General features: G+C 38.8%; 1 protein-coding gene across 2 annotated transcripts in view; it reads left to right on the top strand.

The window, feature by feature from the left end:
* The window catches only part of USH2A (usherin), a 374988-nt gene that overhangs the window by 319436 nt on the left and 37598 nt on the right, over positions 1–17954 (top strand). The gene's annotated exons all lie outside the window — the stretch shown is intronic.

Genomic DNA, 17954 nt, shown 5'->3' with positions numbered 1-17954 from the left:
TGTATTAGGACAGCTTGTGTACTTTATTTTCTTCTGAAAAGAAATTTTAAAAGTTTAAGGAGGTTGTAATAAAGTTCGGTTTCCTCAGCAATGCTACCTCAAGTTCATAAATCTACAATCTTCATAGTCCATGGTAGTATTGAATAACACCACAAATCCACTAAATTCTTTATTATCCCAATTTTGATGTTTGTGGTTGGCAATTCAAGTAAGATCCCAAAAAGCTTTCTCTGGAATACCCGGTAGTAACCTTTGAGTAACTTCCTGAGACAAATCTCCACATGACACAATGGAAGAAGTTTCCATCTTGGTAATCTTACATACCCTTGATCATAGGGTTTCAGACCAGTTTTGTATCTAGCTTCCTAAATGGATTAAGTTTGTAATTTTTTTTTTCTGAAAAGGAGAACAGTTTCTGAACTGAGTTATAGGAATAATATACTTTTGCCTTCTGAAGCAATTGCATTCACATTGCACAGCATGACAGGCTTAAAAAAGTAGATTGGGATTATAAAGTTCAGTGCCATTTTGGTACTTAGCTCCCTTAACTTCTTGTAAGAAAATTTACCACTGTCATAATTGTGATGGTGCACCCAAGATTTCAAAACCAGTGAAAAGGGCTTCTCCTACTACTCTGCTTCAGCAGCGTGCAATGTGTTCTGAGCATCAGAATTTACCTGGCTGGTCACGCATTGCAATGTCTTCTAAGCATGCCAACAGCAACAGAAAATGTCCAAGATGATTGTACTGTGGGCAACAAAACCTACCAAAATGGTATTTTAAATAATGTTGCGACAGTGAGTTTCTTTAACGGCATCAGTTGAAAGCCTTTTAGATTAACAAGCTATTGTTTACTGAATTAGTATTTTCCTGGCTCCAAAATCCTTTATTTTCCCCAAATACTATCCTGAATCAAAATGACATTCTGGCAGCATATGTATAGCTGTTCTACTAGCATTGCAGCAAAACTGGCTTGTACGTTTTTTCTACTGTCATTTGTCTTGAACATGGGTCAATTATGATATTTGCTACCCACTCCTATTTAAAATATTATACTATCCTTTGGGGACAAATCTTTTTGCACATCTCCTCCATCAGCTGCACTTACTTTAAACTGTTGCAGCTGCATTAACTGAGTAGAATTGTTGCTGATTTATACCAAGGACCCGAGATCTGAATCCTACCTCTTCTGAATGTAGCAGAACAGCTAAAGCTTTGAATCAAAGATATTGACATAAAGTGCATGGAGTCATGTTATCAAAGATATCTGCAGGAGGTTAGGTCAATTATCCCAGCAGGCAAAAACCTGGACACCAACTTTCAAAGTTAGAAACGCTTAAAAATAGAATTTTATTATGAAATTGCTGATATACCCTTAACTTTAGCTTTGTGAATGGGATACTTTAATTAAAATGTAATTTTATTGAAGAACCTAGAATTCCAATGATTAAACTTCTGCCCCTTTAAAATATAGCCTTCATGGTACTAGGCTAAATCATTTAATCTCCTAAAGCATCTCTATTGGAGCTCCCTCATGGGATATGCCATTAGTCATTCTCTCTCACAAGCTTCCATGTTACAAGTAAGACTTAAAGTATTAAGAAAGCAATGAGTTTGGTCCTTTATTTAATCTGTTAGACTCCATTCTTATCCCATTAGATTATTCCAGGAAAAAAAACCTAGTGCTGAAATCTTGGTGGCTGATCCCATCCTTGCGCTTGTCGGTTGTACCCTGGTTGCCTGCCCCATGACAAAAAGCTTGACCAAAACTTAGAGGAGAAATAGAATCCTTGTGACACGGCAGGATACAAATTAAGCTTTTGCTAATGTCCCTGCAGACTGTTCTTATATAACAGCTTCATTTCCATCCCTTTCAGAGACAAATGAAAAGTATCTTCTGGGTTTTCAAACTATTTAACAGCCTTATCCACTATACCTCCCCAAATCCAGCTCTTTACTCCCCATTAAGATGTATTTGTATTAATATATCAAAGGTATGGTTGTCTGGTACCTTAAGGTCATCACTGACCCCTTGAAATTTTACACTGCCTGTGGAGATATAAATGAGAACTCAATCTTCAGAGCTGCTACCCCTGAAATGAGAGGAGGGTGTTCTGCGCCGTTAGAAGCAAGTGACATACACATGAGCCATTTTAATTCTTCACAGTTAGAGAGCAGTGTCTCCCATTTCCTTAGCTTGTTTGGCCAGGAGTGTAGTGACAGATGTTAGGTGACAGCAAGTTAAACTGACATTCTGGTTTATTTGTAGAGCAAAGTCAAGTCAAGACTGGTTACAGCAGCACAAGTGCCTCCCACAATGTCTTTGCAGTTCATTTTAACCCTCTAAAGCAGGAATCACATTTAGTGTCTTGAAAGCATTAACATGAGTGTGTTTATATTGGAACAGATTTTCAGTAGGTTCTCATTTACAGAAATCTGCTTAAAGTGACTAGATTGTCAAAGCAAACGTCTCACTCTTGTGAACTTAGGACTTAAGCTTGTGAACACAGAACCCAGAGCTGATTTCATTATAAAGCCAATGAGTGCCTGCCAGATGTCATCAAAGCATCACAGCTCTTTAACTGCTGTATTCCAAATGTTGCTGTGAGGTAGAACTGTGTGTAGGTTTGGACATTTCTTGATAGACATTTTGTGGGTCTGTAGTGCTGTCTTTCCCATGACAATTATATCAGGCGTTTGGTTGTTTATTGGGAGCAGGAGAATTCAAAGCCAGGAAGATGAGTAAAAAACATAAAAATATGTAGCTGTTTGAAAACTCTTGGAGAAAGAAAAGCGTCCATAGGTTTAAAAAGGAAAACAGCCTGTTATGCATAGTGCCCACCAATTATTATTATTATTATTATTAATAATAATAATAATAGTAATAATAATATTCATTATGTAGAATCAAGGTCTCGGTGTGTTAAATTCACCTCAGCCAAGTGTAGATCAAAGTACAGTGTGCTTTTTTTTTTTTGCATAACCATCCCAGCTTGGGGTGAAAAAAATTATTACATCTCTTAGCTGCTATCACTGCCCCAGCAAAGCCTCTGGTTTGGATGCAGCTGTGCTAACAGTTGAGAACACATATTGGCTTCCCTTGTATTATTTGGGGAGATGGTATATAACTGCACTGGCCAAGCTTCTCTTGGCAGGTGCTATGACAGGGAAATCTGTAGGCATATTGCAGAATAGCAGTAATAAAGACTTTGGTAGGAGGATGACGCTTTGGCTAACATGATTGTGTTCTTATAAGCAGACAGAATTTTCATATCAAATAAACTGAGTCAGAATATTAAGTATAGTTTACTTGTTAAAAACCTCCATATCAAAAACCATATATCAGAAATATTTTTGAGTGGCCAGTACTGTCATATATTCATGCCTCCTATGCAGGATTTTACAGATATCTGGAATCGTGCATCCAGAGTTAGTTTCTTTCTACTAATAACATTTAAAAATACATAATACATCCATGTGTAGTCCTTCACTTCTATTTCCTCATATAGACCTGTGAACATTTGGCAGCATTAGAGATGAGATACCACACCGTCGTTAACTTCCTTATACAGACTATTCAGTAATGGAGCATTTAGTACTGTACATGGCTTTATTCTCATAGAAGTAATGAAGTAATTACTTAATAGAAATAATGAAGATTGTAGCCACAAGAATAAGAAAAAAAATATGCCAAGGAGAGGCACCAGTGAAACTTTTTTGTACATGCCTCTTTCAAATGCCTGGGAAATGGAGTGCACCCTACGAAAAGAGGATGAGTGTAAGTGAAGGAATCCCTGTACGTGCCATAAATTCAGAAGATGTGCTACTTAGCAATGAGTGAAAGCTGTAAACAGCTGTGGAAGGCAAAAGTTAATTAGGCTACTGTACTGCTGTTAGGCAGTGGAAAGTGGCCACCACCAGAAACAAGATGGCTGCTCAGCAGTGCCCTAATGCAGCCAAAAGATCATCTCCTTAGCTCTGCAAGGGCTTATGGGTTAGGGGAAATCATACACAGATGACTAATTTTTTTATGGTTCACAGACGATCAAAGTGAAATTCAGCAGCTGTTCAGGACAAGTGACCACTCTAACGGCTGTAATATAACCTGCTAAATAGAGAGGGAATTGCATGAGAGCAAGAGGTTAGCTGTGATTATCGGCAGGTGAGTGCTTTATTGAAGTTGAAAGACCATTAACATTGATGGAGTAATTATTTCAACTTGAAAGTAATTACCTTGATGGGTGATAACTTCTCCAGTGTTCCCAGATTTGATTGGACCAAACAATTGTGAACTCTTGAAGCCTAGAAAAATATTACAACAATACTGCAATGTTTAAATTACTGAAACCACTGTTAGAGTATTTTAATTATGCCTAACAGTGAAAAGATTTTAATGTACAACAACTGGTGACCTCTCATGTATAGAGACATTTGCTTTCTAATTTCAATGAAATGATCCCCACCTACTATGTGTGTGCTGTATGTGATGGGTTTGCAAATGAATTGTTTGATTTAAATGCAGTTTTTAAGATTCAAAGCCTTGTTAGCACAGTTTCAGGAAGGGCTTGTACTGGAATTGCTCTAATTGTTTTATTTGCCAGGAAAGCCCAGTAATGTAAAATGCTTTCCATGTTTTAATCTCTAGACCTGTTAAGCTTATACAGGATGAATACAGGACAAGTGCTTCTTCACATTGACGGCTGCTTTAAAAAAGTGTGTGAGGCAATCTGTGTCTCACAGATTCTGTTGTTTCCATGCTGCTGCAGAATATGCTGGATTTGGCACTACAGCTCTGTTTAAATAAGCATTTGGATTGGCACTATGATGCCCCTCCAGAAACTGATTAAGTGCTTCAGTAAGCCTCACCTATCAAGACAGACATGTAGAATTGCCTAATTAGAGCAGAAAGGATGAAATGGATTGTTGCACAACTTTGATGATTTTAGAGTACTGTAGTAATAGAACTGGAGGGGAATGGTGAGAGAGAAAGAGAGAGGATTCAGCTCTTCTATTTATACCATCCTTGCTGTAAACAAGGCCACTTCACTGTCTCCTGGATGTTTCCGGCAGCCGCAGCAGCATAGCTTTAGACTGCTGGAACTCTGCCAGGAAGGAAAGAATCCTTGTGAATTAGGAAGCAAAGGTTTGTCTGATGTCTGTGAGGTCTTAATATGTTGTCAGGCAATGAGTGATTTGAATTAGTGTAGGTTACAGCCAAGAAGTTTATTTCACTTCTTTTTTTCTTTCATGTTTTCTCCCTAATTCAGTGTGTTACATGAAGCTGGCAGAATTCTGTCTTCCAATAAATTTTTGGACTAGATAGAAGCAAAAACACTGATACAGTTATGTCTGACCACAACTAACCAGACTCTAGATTGACTAGGCCAGAGTTCCTGGATCAATAGGTAATTTCTTCTACAAATAAATTAGTTACCTATTTGGAAAAATCTTGCGTATTTTACCCTTGGGCTTCTCCTTGTGCAAGGTCCATTTCTCACCCATTGTATAGTTGTTTTTTTTTTGATGAGTGAAACACATGTAGAACTAAGTCTTTTGAAAGATACTTATAATGGTTGTCTTCAGACATCTAACCTAGTTAAGAGCATGAATGTCCTCTACAGACCATGAAATGTTCAGAACATCTAAGGCATGGACATTTACTATCCTTGGGCTGCAGCTGTTCACACGAGACTGCTTTCCTGAGATCCACTTGTGTGCTGCTACTGATAAGTGTCAGTCAAAGAAAGTGGTTGATTTTTACACTGATTAATCAGCTTTCTTAACCCAGACAATGCAGCTTGACAGGTTTAAAAGATGTTACTCTTTGGCAGAAGGATGGTGGTGGGCAGCCCTCTGGAAGTGGTAATCTTTACTGTGTGTGCACCTGCAGCCATGAGAGAATAGAGGGGATCACCTGACAGAGCTTAAAGGCTGATGACTAAAATGAGATTGCATAAATGCTCCACATGCTGTTTCTCTATATATGTTTTTATTTATGGTTTTCTCTGTGATTTTTTCTGTGTCTGCATTTCAGTTGTGAGAATAAGATCAAGCTAACCAGACAGTGTAGAAAAAAAACCACCACTGACAGAATGTTTTGTAATTTGTAAAAACCAAATAAACAAAACAGAAACCCGCACAAAGCTTCATCTTATTAAATATAATTTGTTAGGAAGATGTAATATGGGGACCTTCTTCCCTTTGTGCCCAGTTATGTGACTGCACTAAATCAGCTTTAAAAAGCAACATTTTAGCAAGCTGCAGATGCTTTTTCATATATAAGTAGAAAATAAAAATGAAGAAGGAGAAGGCAGAAATTTGTTGGGTAATATGTACAGCTGTTTTTCAAATTAGATATCTGTTTAAAAGTGCTTAATTAGATTTGACTAGATTTTAATTCACATTTAACCAAGGTCCTTAAGTGGATGTATCAGGCAACTCCAAGATAACACTCTTTGTTGGTGAAGTCATAGGGCAGCTTCTTAAAATCCCCAGGGTCATGCCCAACAGTTACATATACAGGAATTCTTCAGCTGATTATTGGAAAGGCCACTCCCCAGCCCCCATCCTACCCTGCAGCCCCACTTCCCTCCATAGATAAGGTCTTTTACTCGAATTGGCTGAGAAGTGTCATGTCACATGCTTAGATTTCATAGGGAATTTTAGCAAGGAGAGGGTAGTTTTAATAAACAGAGAATCCTACCTTTTTTTTTTTTTTTTTTTTTTTTTTTTAAGAAAAAAAAGGGCAGCAAAAGCAAGCCAAAGGACTCATGGGAATTGGTAATATAACACAGAGCCTCATACCACTGGGGACTCCCTTTGAATCTAATCCAGGTCTACAGTCACCAAAGTCATTCTCATCAAACAGCCGTGGGGTGTCCTATGCAAGATAAGTTTAGTATTCTCAGCTGACCTCCTGTCCTTTCTCTTTACTGCTCCCTTTTGAATCCATTCCCATCACTCAGCTTCACAGCCTCATTCAAGCTCATCTCCCCTATGCTTGTTGCAGTTTCCCATTTTCTGCCTGCCAAGTGACTTCTCTCTCTCTCTCTCCTCTTTTCAGACTTTACAAAAAGCCCTGGAATGTGTGTATAAATGTTGCCTATAATCTTGCCCCCTCTTTCTTTAGGGAGCAAGACTCTAATATCTGCATGGTGCTAGAAGATGAGTTTATCAACAGAAAGCTCTTTGGGAGTGGGAATGGGTGTCTGTCTGTTAATTTACAGCATTATATAAATATTATTTTTGAGACTGTAATAGCAATTATAGTGAATAGGGGCCAGATGGCCTCTGTATCTAGAAAGCAGAATGGCAGTGTATTTTTAATGGACTTAAATGTTACTTTTTGACAGGAAGCTAATATTAAATTTTATGGTTTAGGTGCATGTCAGGTGAGTATGGCTCTGAGTTTTGGTTTTTCTTAAAGTAATTACTAATGTCATGCCTGAATACTTTTGCCCACTAAACCCTTTTCTGTGGTGGGGTCTTTGTTGTTGCTCTGGTTGTGGGGATTTTTTTTAAGGATGGTTATTGATCTCTTGCTGAGCTGAGATTTCAGTTTTATGCCAGATAGTTTGATTAATGGGCTGGTTTCTGTAAGTGGACTGAATGGGGATAGGAAGCACAAGCCGCTCATGCCGCCAACCCTAACTCTGTCAAGACGCATAGCTCATTATGAAACAGTTATCAAGTATACATGAAAAATTAATTGGGCTCAGTTTGATTCTGAAAAGGATCAGCTTTCTACTTGGCGGTCCCCCCAATCTTTCCAGATGTTGCACGCTAGCCCCTCGAGAAGCAGCGAAGGGAGATGTATTAATACATTGTATTGATTAGATCAAGACCCCTGACAGTTATTTGTAGAGATACCATCTGGCTGCTGTTCGAATTCCTTCACCAAAAACAGGACGTGACATGTTATTAATCTCAACTCTCTAAGTATAGACAGTTGCCTTTTCTGCTAAACCGCATTTTACCATTCCGTAGGAGATGGAGGCAGACCTGAAGGGTGCTGAAATTAAGGTTATTACACAAATTGAGCCATATGGTCCAAATATTTCAGCAAGAAAATTGCCAGGCAATAAAAATTGCTCCTGCCTTCCTAATGGTGTAAATTACAGTTTAACCATGGCTCTAATGATGTCCTTCTGCCGCGCTTAACTACTGTTACATGAAGGACATTGTTTTAAAAATATAAAAAACAAGTAAATGCCAGCAGCGTGTTTTACAATCTGTTAGTGTGTCATTAAGAACACTGTCAGAATTACATAAACATAATGGCAGGCAACCTAGCATACAAAAGAACGAGTATGGAAATAGAAAGTGTCTTGAAAACTCCTTTAGCTTTGTCAAGAGCCCTTTCCCTTCTGGAACTTTTCCAGTATGGGAAAATGTGGCTGCTTATTTATTCCAGTTCTCACACAGGCTGTGATGGAGACTTTAGAAACAAAAAAAACCCTGAATATTCCAATGCATTTTGAACAGGTGACAATGGAGGGGTATAAATTTACTATCACATTATGCTGTAGCTGTATATAAAGTTAACTGGGTATGAAAAAGAAATCCAAAACGTAGCTCTCATTTCAGAGTGCAGCATTCTTTTTATTCTTTTAGATTATAATAGGACTTTCTGTTGTTTTTCAGGTTGTTGGGAGAATTGCAGTGTATTAAAATGGTTTCAAAGCTCAAAAACTGTGGGATTTTACTAACAGAGCTGGCAGTCTTAAAAATTAGTTTATTAAAAATAGCTGAAACAAAGTAGTTATCCAGTCAGCAGGTGCATTACTGACTGATTCTGATGATTCATCAGACATGGTGGGAATTAAATTGTAAATATATAAATTGAATAATTAGCCAATATGATTTCATTTCTAAAACAGTCATACAGCTACTAAGTTTGTAAAGGGAGAACTCTGAGATGGCGATTCAAAGAGGAAAAATTACAGAAGTTTGTAATACATGCTGTTTGGAGTATTGAGTTTGACCCCTCCTGCTTTAAATCATGTGCAGGTATTGACAGTTCATATATGTTCATGTGTTAGTATGTATGATAGTTCATATGTTTTACCCTTTTGGTCAAACAGCCTAGCACAGCCATGTTCCCTTCTTGGGATGAGGTTGCCCGGGTGCACATCAGTGGTTCAGGGAATGTGCACTTGAAGCTGTCTGTTCCCCAGAGGGTGCTGGAAACCAGGGGGTCCCGAGCCCCACTGCCTCCCTTTGCTCTCATCACTCTGGGTCCTCTGTGCCAGCAGTTCTGCTGCTTCCCCCTCCCATGCCCCTTTGAAGGCAAGAACTTCCACACCCTTGCAAGGGCACCCAGTTCCTGCCGGATCTTCAGGTCAGTCGAAATGCGTTTTGACAACATTGAAAGCACAACTGAGCAATGTCAGAGAGACGAGGGAAGGGAGACTGTGAGTTAGCTGTCTAGGCGGGCTGGCTGGTGGAGGAGCTGACAGGCAGCTCTGGTATTTGTCTTCAGACCTTGCACAGTTTCTGAATTGTGTGAAGATCTCATTTGTGTATGGAGCAGGGAAAAGATGACAGGCGACTTTTAGTCTTGACAAATTTAAATTGAGCCCAAACCAGACAGTTAATCAGATTCAATAAAGTTCACAACGATCTTTATATTTGTCCTTCTTGCTTCTCAGTACCAGTATAATCAGGAATGAAAACATCCAAACATAAGTAATTTGTGGTTGGTTGGTTGGTTTCTAATGAAACAGAAGGCAAAAAATAGTAGACTCTTGTGAGGATTGTAATCTGAAAACTTATCTGCAATGTGTGGGAGTAGTTTACATATATAATCTCTATTAGGAGGAAACAAAGTCTGATTTATGAGTTTATCCCCTCATAAACCACAAATATTTCTCTCAGCACCTTGAATTTTTTATCTGGCCAAAGTTACAGAAATGCATGACAAATGGGATCTGGAGCATCCAAGTGTATTAATGCTCCACTCACAAGGACCCATGACAGATGGATTTTATTGTTTAACTGCAAAAACTATATTGTAATCTGAAGTCTGTTTCTTTAGCATTCTTTAAAGAAAATCTCTTTGGTCGTTAAAGAAAGAGAGAGATTGGTACAGATGTCCCTCCATCAGCATCTGACAGGCCAGATGATTTCAAAAGTATATGCTTGTTGAACTGCTTTATGAGTGCCAAGAAAAACTATGAGCATGGAAAGAAGGTTTCTACCCATGAAGTGGAGGGCTTGCTGCCAAAGTTGCTGGTGGATTTAGAGAAATGTTTCTCACCAAATTAGTAAGTGACATGTTACAGCTTTTTAGCATATCAAATATCACCTGTTACACCTCTGGCACCTATATGCTGCTCTACTCCTACAACCCAAACTGTGGAAACTGTTCCTTCCTACCCTCTTTTCCCTTCACCAGCCTTCCTTCCTAAGAGCACAGTTTGAGGCTATGATGATACAGGAAGCAGGAATTTCCATCCTGAGGGTCTAGTAGAAAATAACTTCTGTGTTTTTCAGATTTTTGTTAGGAACTTGTTTCTGTTTCCAGATAACTCTGAGGGTCCTGCAGTCCTTATAACAGGCAGGACTCTGCTTCAGTCAGGTAATGTCCTTTAAAGGTCTGGTATTAATGGGGGCTGTGTGGCAAAGCTTTGGGAGACAACCACATAGATGTTCACTTAAGGCATCCTATGGCTGGTTCAAGAGCAGCAGCCAGACCTGCAGTACCACATCCTCAAGCCCTTTAACTTTGCAGCTGTGGTTGCCTTCTTTGAACTAATCTATGGCTGTTCCACCTTCCTCTTTCATGGTAGCATGTTTGTCTTCTAAACAGTTCTTTGCCCACACCACCCTAAGGTGGAGATGATGTGACTGCTGGGGTTTGATCCACCACAGTGAAACCTCTGGAGTGTGTTTTCTGTGTGCCAAAAGAACACTGAGGAATAGTATATTCACAATGGAAAGATGTACAGAGATCCCAGGATCTAGTTAATGTACTGGGGCTTAGCACAAATCATTATTTGTTTTGGTTCTGAATTTTGCTCCAAGTATTTTTCTAAGTCCATTTCCTGCAGGTGTGAAAGCATCAATTTATTTTTTTTTCCAATCCAGAGCAGGGTTCCTAGTGTGAGACAAATATTCCATTCAGTGTGGAGATGCTATTCTAGTGGCCGCAAAAGAAGACACCAAGTTTACAATTGTCCCATAAGATCAGAATTGCAAATGTGCCTTTAATGTTGCAAGAGAGTGAGGAAAGTGGACTCCTTGCAGTAATAAATTTTCTGTATTTTTGCTATAAAGAAAATTTTACACTGCACAAACAAAACAAATGAAACTTTGCAGAGCTCTTATATTTCAACAGGCTTTAAAAGGGAATTAATGAGAAGTCAGAAGGCATCTTCTCCCAGATGAAGTATTATTCTTGTCATTATGGTATAATAAAATTATTTTTTATTGTTTTCTCTTCAGGGGTTCAAGACAGATGATAATTTAGATTTTCTCTAATACTAGTCTGTGCTAGAAATACTAGACCCATGATGTACCAATAGATCATGAGATTTATACTATACTTGTAGCTTAAGACAGTGACATATTTAGGTGCTGTGCTTAATGTTACTGGGAAGTCCAGGTCTAAAAAGACTGAATAGAGACCCTGAGAGCAAATGGGAAAGAAAACATCACCTTTTTCCACCAGGTAACAAAATAATTTAAGCTCTAGTTGCCCTGATGTAAAATACAGTACTGCCTTTGAGAAAAAACGGAGTTGAGAACATGTGGCTTTTAAAATAAGATATTTTTGAGACAAAAATTTGCAATAGATCTTTATCATGCTGCAGCTTTTCTCTTTTTCGGTCCTGCACAGAAGCATCACAACACCTTGACTTGCTTTTTAAACAAACCGCTGTATTGATATTTGGTTTGAGGGTATTAATGGCAGTTTTAAACCACTTGACTAACACTTTGTTCTCGAGTAACATGATCTCATACAGAAGATCATGTCCAACATGCTGGCCTGTGCATGGAAATCGGGAAGACATTTGCTTCAGTATCAACTAAATAGACATTTGCTTCAGATTAACTAAAGCAAATCCTTGTTCAGGTTGGATGCCCTCTACATTCACCATGTAGTTTTGTTCTTCTGCTTATGAAGACCCTGATCCAGCATCCTTGAAAAGGCAAATGGAAGCTTACATCGATTTAGAAGTCTTTTGAAACTGCTGCAGTTCAACTTCTGAAGCTACGAATGGTTTTGTGTTTTGTTTTAAGAAACAAGAAAGAGCAGACCTGTATGGTCTGTTGCTCTGTGCTGATTGAAAATGCTGTTACTGCCTTTATTTCTCTTTGAGTCTTAAGTGAATTTATGAAAAAAAACCCACAGCTGTGAATCCTATATACTTTGGATGGCACATGTAGGCTAGCCTGTCTAATCTGTCATGAGAGAGAGTGTGGCTTCTCCAACAGGCCATTCAAAACAGAGGTTAAGCTTAAACATGAGCCTTTCCCTTTGGAGAGACCTCCTTCCCTCTGCGCAGAGTGTAGGGAGGAAGTGAGGAAAGTAGCTACACAAGGTTTGGGTCAGAATGCAGGAGAACATTGTGACTCTTTCCCAGAGTGCCTATCCTCATATTTGGGCACTTAAATACATTTGCAAGTCTGTCCCAAAATGACTAAATTGTAGTAATTTCTCTTTAGATTGCTCATTTATAATATGCATACATGCAGCTAATCAATAGATGACACAGTGAAACTGGTGGATTTACAACTTAATATGCTGGAGTCGATAATGGGCTGAAAAGACATTTTCAATTCAGAAATCAGCACAGTATGTTCTTTACTAAGCTTACGTGATCTATTTTAATTCCTCAAGTAACTTAAATATCAAAGGAAAATACAGAATCCAAACTTAACTTGTTATGCTTCAGTTTTCAAGTAATATTTCAGTATTTACATATTTCATCTCTTCCCTGACTAATCCATCTGGCTGGTGAAAGCCACGAGCAGCTCAGACTCTTCTCTTTTGGCAGGAGCTTTGCACTGAGAAGCCCAACCAACACTAGGAGGGACTAATGAAAGGGCATGATGAAAGTCTCTGTTTTATTTAGGCGTTAGCATTTCAAAGTGAAGCTTAGCTAGCTGCTTTCCTTGTTCCCACTGCAGCAGACATAGCTGTCTGCTTTTCTGTGTATGTATATGAATTCAGTGTCCACCTGACGGCATAGAAAATGGGAATGGGCAGTCTGCAGACACAGCTTCATATGCTGTGTCAAGGCGAGTTTCTTTCCAACAGTGTGCCCTGTAAGCTGAAAGTAGAGGGAATTGTACCCATGTGATCCTAGGAGGATCTGGATGTTCATCCATCCACGTTCATTTTGGCTTACTTGGTTTCAAGACTTTAAACCCGAAAGCAGATTCTCTTCCAGGTACTCTACCAAACTCCATTACCACTCCTTTTTCTTGTCTTCTTTTCAAGCCTTTCTTTAGTGTGGAGTTGATGCCAAGCCTTCATATGGCAAGACACAGCTGCTAAGGGACATGGAAATACAGAACTTGTTCTTTCTTGGACATTCTTAGTTTCATCAACAGGGCAGTCCATGGCAGCTGGAGTGGGAAAACAAGATCTGTGTTCATTTTTGCCATCCTTTTTACCATGGGGGCATTTCAGGCTACTCATTGAGGCTCTCCAGTAGCTCAACCACTGGGGGCAGGGATCTCCTGTAGCAATCCCCTACTCCAAAACCAGGGGAACATCCCATAAACATCTGGAAGGAAAGTCTCAGATCTCTGCTCAACCTCTCAGTATTTTGATGGGAAGCTGTGCTTTGCTGAGGAATATGTCCCTGAGTGTACACCTAAATGTGTGTCTGACCAATATCCCCTGCTAATATTCAGAAAATAGGTTGAACTTCCCTCCAGGCACAGAAAAGAGAGAAGTCATCCCTCCCTGCATAAACACTGTGTGCTTCTGGCCTTCTGCTATTGGTGCCTGCTCTCTATAAAACAGTGCAGAGCAAATCCCTTTTTCCTGGCTTATACTGACATAATTGGACTGCACCTTTCCCAAACGGCTACCTATACTTTACTTTCAGCCAGTTTCTGCTTGGAGAGCAGGTATCTTCATGTAGGAAGTGTAAAGCATTGAAGAAAGGAATGGAAAAACTGGTGAAGAAAAAAATCCATATGAGAGATTGGGGTTGGTACTTTTTGGCCCTTCATTTTTTTAAAATACCCAGTTCATTTTAAAGGTGACTTTTTAAGTTCAGTCACATACTCAGACTAAACTTTGGCCTTTATAATGTAGCTCCAAGTAAATTGTTTGTGCTTACCTTTTAATGTTTCTCAGAAGTGATTACATACAGAGCAGGCAAAGTTTGAATGAAGAGCTAGGACTGCTCAGTACAGGGCAGAGAAAAAGGAATAAAAATAGGAAGTAAAAACCTTTCAGTCTCCTTTAAAATGCTGCTTTTATTTCCCATTGTGTTGGCAAAAAGCAGGGATTTAAAGCTGTGAATTGCCTGGAGGCTGTGCTATCTTCCTCTACTTAGCAGCAGTTAGAACTGCTCTTTTTTTTCATGTATTGGGTGAGAGAGACAAGGACTCAGAATGATTGAGAAAAGGGAATAAACTAAGCTTGCATTTAACAATAATATGACACATCTCTTGTACCTGTGTTAAATTGAATCTAACCCAATAACTATAGTTTCCTGAAGCTGCACACAGGAACACAGAGGGATATCCTGAGACTTAATTAATTAACGTTTGTAACATGATGTGAGATCCTATGATGAAAAGTCATATATAACTGCAAAGTCCTGATTTTATGGAGCACAACTGACATTCAGTGGCCTTTTCAAGGAAACTGATGTGGGATTTCACCTGCAATCTGTGTTAAGATTCAAACTGCCTTTGCACAATTCCCCTTAAAGATTTTTCTTCTTTTTTCTATTTACCTTTCTCTTTTCCTGTTAAAGCTGTTGAGCTGTGCAAAGGCAAAAACTGAAAATAATTGCTTTCATAGAGGAAAACCAAGGAGTCTTTCCTCTCTGTCTTCAATTCACCAAAACTACAGCCAAAGTCTCTTTTTCAATTTTTACAGAAAAGAGAAATTTTGAGATATTGCACCCAGGTAATTTTAAGATCAGATGGAAAAGGTTTTACAGTGTTCTGAGCTACTTTTCCTCACATTATCATACATGATGTTATTTGGAAGGAGATGAAGAAGTCGTCTCATGGCCCACATATTTGAAGTCAAAAATGTAATGGGGCAATGTGAATTAATGTAAAACAAAACTTCAGATGAAACCAAAAGCCAAGATATTTGGTCATGACAAAAGCACATTCTTTCTGCCACAAAATAAAACTGTGTGCCATAAGATACTTTGAGTTGAGAAATTAATGGACATAAATTACCCAATTTTATGGATAACAAAAACATTCATGGTTTCATTACATAGGTTTATAAAGCTCCTACCACTCTGGACAGTATTAGGAAAAAAAAAAACCAAAAAAACAAAAAAAGAGACTGAGAAGACTGATATGGCAGTCCAGATTTTGTTTGTTCTGATTCTGGCCATCAGCCGAAATATCAAATGGAAAATACGGTTTATGGCATTAGGAAAATATATAACATTAACCCCCTAATGCTCCATATTAAGGATGTACCCCCTACTATTTTCAGGTTTGAGCCCTTAGGCTCTAGCTGCTGTTTGACAGCAGCAGTGTTTTTGTTTTTTTTTTTTTTTTTCCCTCTTGCCATGTCTACAGACTGTGGAATAAATCCATGAGAGAAACCCCACTCCTAAATGTTAAAAAATAGTGGATGGAAAGTCATTGCTCATCAGCAGCACTGCATGTAGTACTCATGTTAAACATAATCTTGGAGTTCAGCTGGATGAGTGCACCTAGTAATGAAGAGGCACAAACTCCAACCAGGCTTTGTGTGCTTGACTTCCCTGCTTTTTACCTTCCCTGAAGATGTGTTTCTACCCCAGATTATAAAGCTCCACCTGAAAGATGCTTCATTATTATTCCTCTTGTGACCAAGGCAAATTGTAAGTTCTGCACTACCTTGATGTGTTTATGCAGATTCCCCATTACGTGGTGGGTGAGTTTGGAATGGCACACAAATCTCCCAGCTCAATTCTGTAGGGTTTGACATTGCTTTAATATCGTGCTGCACTTTACATACCATGAAGTCTTTGCTGATGAGGCTGCTCTCTCCTCTCTGACTCCCACCAATTCCTCACAAAGCACGCCCACTCAGCTAAAGATCAGGGCATACAAGATATGCACATTTTTCCAAGGGTGACACATAACTGTTTTTTGTTGTGATTCAAGTATCTTATGTTATCGTCTATTTTGTCTCAAATAGTACTGTTTTTTCTTCTTTGAGATGTAGCCTGTCCTATTTTGAAGAGAAACTTAGTCTAGTTGTTCATATTCAACATGATTGTTGAATGCAAAAGTACCATTTGGCATATGTAGTGATGTCAGCTTTGAACTGAGTAAACCCAGAGTTTATGGGAAACTGTCCCATCATCTATGCAGTTTATAAAAATAGCTGCTTCTTTCCTTCTACCTCACTTTCTGACTGTGAGGAGTAATAAACATGGTTTAAAGTGGAAAAATATCAGAGGAAAAATAAGGTGGAAAACTGTGGTTTATTATACAGTAGGTCTTGTGAGTGTTGTCAGAGATAAAATATTAATGTTAGGAAAACATGTTGACATCGTCCTCTAGATGGTGCCTATAGTAGAATGTCATGTCATTGAAATTTTGGTTTATTTGATTTATTTAGTCATGCAGAAAATCTTTTTTTGGGTTTCAATATTTCTTAGTAGAAATTAGGCAAATACAGATGGAAATAAATTTTTGAGAAGGTGTCATTCAGTGATGTTTGATGAATTTTAAAGAAATAATTATGAAAGAAAAGGGAAAATAAGAGAAAAGCAAAAAAGAGGAGAGGAGAAGAGAAAGGGAGAGGAGAGGAGAGGAGAGGAGAGGAGAGGAGAGGAGAGGAGAGGAGAGGAGAGGAGAGGAGAGGAGAGGAGAGGAGAGGAGAGGAGAGGAGAGGAGAGGAGAGGAGAGGAGAGGAGAGGAGAGGAGAGGAGAGGAGAGGAGAGGAGAGGAGAGGAGAGGAGAGGAGAGGAGAGGAGAGGAGACCAGATGAGATGAGACAAGACGAGACGAGACGAGAGGAGTCTCACTGAAATAGCAATGTTGACTTTGCCCAAAGAGGATTTTTTTAAGGTTTTACCATCAAAAGTGCAACATCATTGCTGTTTTAAAAGTGTACTGCTACCCAAAGGCCAACTTGATTTTATTTGATTCCATTTTAATGTGCAATGCATCCTAGTTTTCTTTGTGTTGCTTTGCTTTCAAGTCAGAGATGGGAATTCAGATGCCTGGTGAGACTGCAGGAGGTCCCAGGTGTGCCAGGAAGGAAAACTGTCTGCTGTGAAAATAGGCAACAACTCCACGAGAGAGATTCAGCTACATGAAATTCACATGCCCTGCCAGGAAGGAGGAAAATTAATTGCAATGTAGTAATTTTCTATCAGGTATTAACTGTTGTTATTTGCAGGTTATTTTGAATTTAGGTTACTGCTGTTTTTAAAGGTTTCTTCCTGGTACAGTCCACAAGCCCATGTAGGACAGTTGGCACAGGAAGTGATTCAGTTATGTGGCAAGTGAAACAGGGGGTGCAGATTAGGGTATTTATTAAAAATGCTGCTAGAATGGTCCTGTTAGGAAAAGATGAGAACATTGGGTCACAGAGAAGAGAGGAGATAGATGTTGTGTTCTCTGGTGTTGATGGCAAAAGTAAAGTTTGTCTCAAAAAAATGTACAAAAATATTCTTAAAGTTGAAAAAAAAAAGTATTTTGCCAGGAATCTCAAGAAAAGAATATTTTTATGATCATGTAATCAATGTTTATGTTTTAATAAGAAACCATTTTATGGGCTTTACTTTGTGGGCTGA

Source organism: Motacilla alba, chromosome 3, assembly GCF_015832195.1.
Source record: "Motacilla alba alba isolate MOTALB_02 chromosome 3, Motacilla_alba_V1.0_pri, whole genome shotgun sequence".
NCBI classification, from domain to species: domain Eukaryota; kingdom Metazoa; phylum Chordata; class Aves; order Passeriformes; family Motacillidae; genus Motacilla; species Motacilla alba.
The sequence above is the reverse complement of the archived record's forward strand: the minus strand, read 5'-3'. Positions and strand labels throughout refer to the sequence as shown.